The sequence below is a fragment of the Trichosurus vulpecula genome, chromosome 8 (genome assembly GCF_011100635.1).
Source record: "Trichosurus vulpecula isolate mTriVul1 chromosome 8, mTriVul1.pri, whole genome shotgun sequence".
Taxonomy (NCBI): domain Eukaryota; kingdom Metazoa; phylum Chordata; class Mammalia; order Diprotodontia; family Phalangeridae; genus Trichosurus; species Trichosurus vulpecula.
Window position 1 is genome coordinate 194,396,614 of NC_050580.1, and position 6,116 is coordinate 194,402,729.

Below are 6,116 nucleotides of genomic sequence, written 5' to 3' on the forward strand. Positions count from 1 at the left end.
AGTAACAGTGGTGATAATGGACATCCTTGTTTCACCCCTGATCTTATTGGAAATGCTTCTAGCTTATCCCTATTATTTATATTACTTGCTGATGGTTTTAGTTAAATGCCTATCATTCTAAGGAAGACTCCATTTATTCCTCTGCTCTCTAGTGTTTTTAATAGGAATGGGGGTTGTATTTTGTCAAATGCTTTTTCTGCATCTATTGAGATAATCATATGATTTCTGTTAGTTTTGTTATTGATATGGTCAATTATGCTGATAGTTTTCCTAATATCAAACCAGCCCTGCATTTCTGGTATAAATCCTACGTGGTCATAGTGTATTATCCTCGAGAGAAGTTGCTGTAGTCTCCTTGCTAATATTTTATTTAAAATTTTTGCATCTGTATTCATTATCGAAATTGGTCTACAATTTTCTTTCTCTGTTTTGACTCTTCCTGGTTTAGGTATCAGCACCATATTTGCATCATAAAAAGAATTTGGTAGGATTCCTTCTTCGCCTGTTTTCCCAAATAGTTTATATAGTGTTGGAATTAGTTGTTCTTTAAATATTTGATAGAATTCCCTTGTAAATCCATCTAGCCCTGGAGATTTTTTTCTTAGGAAGTTCATTGATGGCTTGGTCAATTTCTTTTTCTGAAATGGGGTTATTTAAGTATTTTATTTCTTCTTCCATTAATCTGGGCAATTTATATTTTTTGTAAATATTCATCCATTTCACTAAGATGAAATTTATTGGCATACAGTTGGACAAAATAGCTCCTAATTATTGTTTTTATTTCCTTTTCTTTGGTGGGAATTCACCCTTTTCATTTTTGATGATGGTAATTTGGTTTTCATCTTTCTTTTTTTTTTTAATCAAATTAACCAAAGGTTTATCTATTCTATTGGGGTTTTTTCCCATAAAATCAGCTCTTAGTTTTATTTATTAGTTCAATTTTTTTCTTAATTTCAATTTTATTAATCTCTCCTTTGGTTTTCAGAATTTCTAGTTTGGTATTTAATTGATGATTTTTAATGTGTTCTTTTTTTAGCTTTTTTAATTGCATACCCTACTCATTGCCCTTTTTTTTCTCTATTTTATTCATGTAAGCACTAAGAGATATAAAATTTCTCCTAAGAACCACTTTCACTGCATCCTATAAGTTTTGGTATCTTGTCTTATTATTGTCATTCTCTTGGGTAAAGTTAATGATTGTTTCTATGATTTGTTGTTTGACCCACTCATTCTTTAGGATTAGATTATTTAGTTTCAAATGAATTTTTAGTCTATCTTTCTGTGGCCCTTTATTACATGTAATTTTTATCACATCATGATATGAAAAAGATGCATTTAATATTTCTGCCTTTCTGCATTGGATTGTGAGGTTTTTGTGTAGATGCCAAGAAAAGGTATACTGCTAAGAAAAAGGTATATTCCTTTCTATCCTCATTCAGTTTTCTCCAGAGGTCAACCATATCTAACTTTTCTAAAATTCTATTCATCTCCTTCTTTCTTATTTATTTTGTGGTTAGATTTATCAAGTTCAGAGAGGGGGAGTTTGAGGTCCCCTGCTTGTATAGTTTTATTATCTATTTCTTCCTGTAACCCCCCAAGAATTTAGATGCTATACCACTTGGTGCATATATGTTTAGTAATGATATTACTTCATTGTCTATGGCACCTTTTAGCAGGATGTAGTTTCCTTCTTTATCTTTTTTAATTAGATCTGTTTTTGCTTTTGCTTTGTCTGAGATCAGGATTGCTACCTCTGCTTTTTTTTTACTTCAGCTAAAGCATAATATATTCTGCTCCAGTCTTTTACCTTTACTCTGTGTGTATCCCTCTGCTTCAAATGTGTTTCTTGTAAACAAAATATTGTAGGATTATGGTTCTTAATCCATTCTTCTATCCATTTCTGTTTTATGGGAGAGTTCATTCCATTCATGTTCACAGTTATGGTTACTATCTGTGCCTTTCTCTCCATCTTACTCTCCCCCCCATTTATATTTTTCTCTCTCCTTTCTCCCTTTTCTTCTTCACCTATGTTTTGCTTCTGACTACTGCCTCCCTCAATCTACCCTCCCTTCTATCAGTTCCCTCTCCTTTTTCTTCCCTTTTTCCTCTCCTACTTCCTATAGGGTAAGATAGATTTTTATACCCAATTGAGTGTGTATAAAATCTGATGAGAGTCAGGTTGAAATAATACTCACCTCCTCTTTCCCTCTACTGTAACAGATTTGTGTACCATTTCATATGATGTAATTTACCTTTTTCTGCCTCCTCCTTTCCTCTTCTCCCAGTACAATCTTTTTTCTTCACCCCTTAACTGATATTTTTTAACATCACATCAAAGTCAACTTATATTCATACCATCTGTCTATGTATACCCCTTCTAAATGTCATAATAAAGATACAGTTCTCAAGAGTTACAAGTTTCATCTTCCCATGTAGGGATGTAAACAGTTTAACTATATTGAATAACGTGGCTTTTTTTCCTTTTCCTATTTACTTTTTTGTGCTTCTCTTGAATCTTGTATTTGAAGATTAAATTTTCTGTTTGACTCTGGATTTTTCATCAGGAAAATTTGGAATTCCCCTATTTCATTGAATATCCATCTCTTCCCCTGAAAGACTATGCTCAGTTTTGCTGGGTAGTTGATCCTTGGTTGTAATTCAAGCTCCTTTGCTTTATGGAATATCATATTCCAAGCCCTCCAATCTTTTAATGTAGAAGCTGCAAAGTCTTGCATAATCCTGACTGTGGTTCCTTGATGTTTAGATTGTTTCTTTCTGGCTGCTTGCAGTATTTTCTCCTTGATCTTATAATTCTGGAATTTGGCTACAATAGTCCTTGGCATTTTCAATTTGGGATCTCTTTCAGGAGGTGATCAATGGATTCTTTCAATGACTATTTTACCCTCTGGTTCTAGGACCTCAGGGAAGTTTTCCTTGATAATTTCTTGAAAGATACTTTCTAGGCTCTTTTTTTGATCATGACTTCCAGGTGGACCAATAATTCTTAAATTATCTCTCCTGGATCTATTTTCCAGGTCAGTTGTTTTTCCAGTGTGATGCTTTACATTTTCTTCTATTTTTTTCATTCTTTTGATTTGTTTGACTGATTCTTGATGTCTCACAGCTCATTAGCTTCCACTTGCCCAATTCTAATTTAAACAAATTGTTTTCTTCAGTTAGCTTTTGTACCTCCTTTTCCATTTGGCCAATTCTACTTTTTAAGGAGTTCTTCTCTTCAGTGAGTTTTTGTGCCTCCTTTTCCATTTGGCCAATTGTATGTTTTAGGGAACTATTTTGTACAGTCAATTTTTGTCCTTCCTTTCCTAAGCTGTTAACTCTCTCTTGCATACCTCTCATTTCTTTTCCCAATTTTTCTTTTACCTCTCTTATTTGACTTTTAAAATCCTTCTTGAGCTCTTCCAAGAATGCTTTTTGGGCTTGAGACCAGTTCATATTTCCCTTTAAGGTTTCAAATGTAGGTATATTGACAATGTTGTCCTCTTCTGAATTTGTGTTTTGATCTTCCCTGTCCCCATAGAAAGAATCTATGGTTAATGTCCAGTTCTGCTTTTTGCTCATGATGTTTGCCTAATTCCTGGCTTTTAAAGTTGGGCTCTCCTGCTAGAGCACAGGGGCTACCGTCCCAAGCTTCTTGTGCTGGGGGCTAGGGGCCTGGTAACTGGCTTTGTGTGCTGGGGCCTCAGGTGCTGGCAGCTAGACGCTATAGGGATCTGGCAGTTTACTGGGTATTGAGTTGGGGTGCTAGTACTGGTGTCTGGAGTGTGCTGAGACCACTTGGGGTTTTTCTGTGTTTCCCTAGGGTTACACTGAAGCCCTGTGCATGTGCAGGGAGGAGCAGGAAGTCTGGCCACTGGAGAATGCTTGCTCACCCAGAGCCATGCTGAAGCACATGGAGGTCTGGTTGCTGGGGGACACCTGTTTGGCCAGGGCTGTGTTAAAGCTTGTGGGGTTTGGCTGCTGGAGGATGCCTGCCTACCTGGAGCTGTGCTGCAGCACAGGGAGATTCAGCTACTGAAGGACACCTGCCCGCTGGTGCACACGGTGGTTCTCCAATCTGGAGCTTGCAGGTTCCCCTGTCTGTGACAAGGCACGCAGGGTGGGAGTTAAGGGGGAGTCCTGGTGTTGGCACTTGGCTGCTCCACCACCTTGGGGCTCAGGATCTCCCACTGGTTTGCTGAGGTGGGGCTTGCTGGGACACCTCTGGTCCTGGACTGTGCTCCCCTTCCACCAGAGTGAAATGGACCTTTTCTGCTGATACCCCCAAGCCTCCTAGGCTGATAGAATGCTCCATGTTTTCTGCTAGCTCCACTGTTCCAGGATTTTTCCTGGGGCAATATTTTCTGAGTTTTTAGAGGTCAATAAGGGAGATTGAGATCAATTTACTGCTTACTCCACAATCTTAGCACCTGGAAGTCTGTCTCTAGATTTCTTATTAGTATGTCGAATGCCAGGTGCTGGGCCACAAGGCTTAGATTTCTCTTAGTTCTAGCCAAGGTAGCCAGTTAGAAACAAGAGACCCTTTTGTTGGATCACAGGGTTGGCATTATTTGACTGAACCCTAGCTTTCTATTTCTGAGTCACTGCAAGTTGCATGTCAAGAAATAGTAGTTTCAATTCAAGTAGTCCCAGCTCTGGGCAATATTTCATGCCTTAAGAAATTTTCAGGTGACAGAAAGCATTAGGTATGTGCAATTAAACTCTAACAGAAGGATTGCCATATATAATAAATATGCCAAAGAGCCAAGACTTTATTTATACAACTCTGCAACCTCCATTTTTTTGCCCTGTCAGGTTACTTTCAAATGTTGGGAAAGAGAAGATTGGTCTCCTAAATTCACAGCACACAGGCTCTGTTAATCTCCTCCACAATGTCAACTGCACGGAACTGGCCTCTAACTTGTGGATGGCCAGAGCCCAACAGAGCGGGCTAGAAACAGGAGACTCAGGAATCAAACAGAAGTCTAATTTCTAAGTGAGGGAAATGGCTTGAAAGCAAGGAGGGAAATTAGACATATGTGTCAGGGCCTTGCCCCTAGTGGGGGAACCCAACGCAGTGGGGGAGATTTCAACACTTATACCAATGGTTGTGCAGTGATCTGTAGCCTTGACAGTGAAGAGTAACAACAATGAGACAAGTTTGATTCATGTTGGGACTTCACGATCAGAACATGGGTACTTGTCTGAGCTCAGAGAACACTTGGTGCTGGTCAAGGCAATACAATAAATATGTCATTTTGCAGAGGGTGAGTGAAAAGAATTGTTGTTATGCTAAGCTCAGCACACAGCTCGCTTGCTGGGCCTTAGCTCTGAAAAACAGGGTGTCTCCTAATATCTTGACAACAATATCTTAGATTTAGAGGCACCCCAGAGGCTAGCCCAGTCCAACCTCTCCTTTGTGGTTGCTTTTTTTAAATAGTCTTTTTAAAAATTGTATTACTTGTTTTAATATTGCTTTCTTTTTAAATTTTGAGTTCTAAATTCTCTCTCCTTCGCATGCTTTCCCCACCCACTGAGAAGGCAAGCTAAATGATACCAATTAATTTATACATGTGAAATCATGCAAAACCCATTTCCATATTAGGGAAATCATCCAAAAAAAAAGAAAGCAAGAAAATTATTCTTAAGTTTGCACTCAGAGTTCATCAGTTCTCTCTCTGGAGGTGGATGGCATTTTTAAATAATGGGTCTTTTGTAGTTGTCTTGGATCATTGTATTGATCAGAGTAGCCAAATCTTTCACAGTTGATCATTATTATAACATTGCTATTACTGTGCATAATGATCTCCCAGTCCTTTTCACTGCTTCCCAAGTTTTTTTTTTTGGTTTTTTCTGAAACCACCCCACTTGTCATTTCTTGTAGCAAAATAGTACTCCATTGCGATTATATGCTACAACTTGGTCAGCCATTCCCCAACTTTTGACCATTCCCTCAATTTTCAATTCTTTGCCACCACAAAAAAAGAGCTGCTATAATTATTTTTGTACATATAAGTCCCTTTTCCTTTTTCCTTTGATCTCTTTGGGGTACAGACCTAGCAGCGGTATTGCTGGGTCAAAGGATATGCACAATTTTGTAGCCCTTTGGGTATAATTCT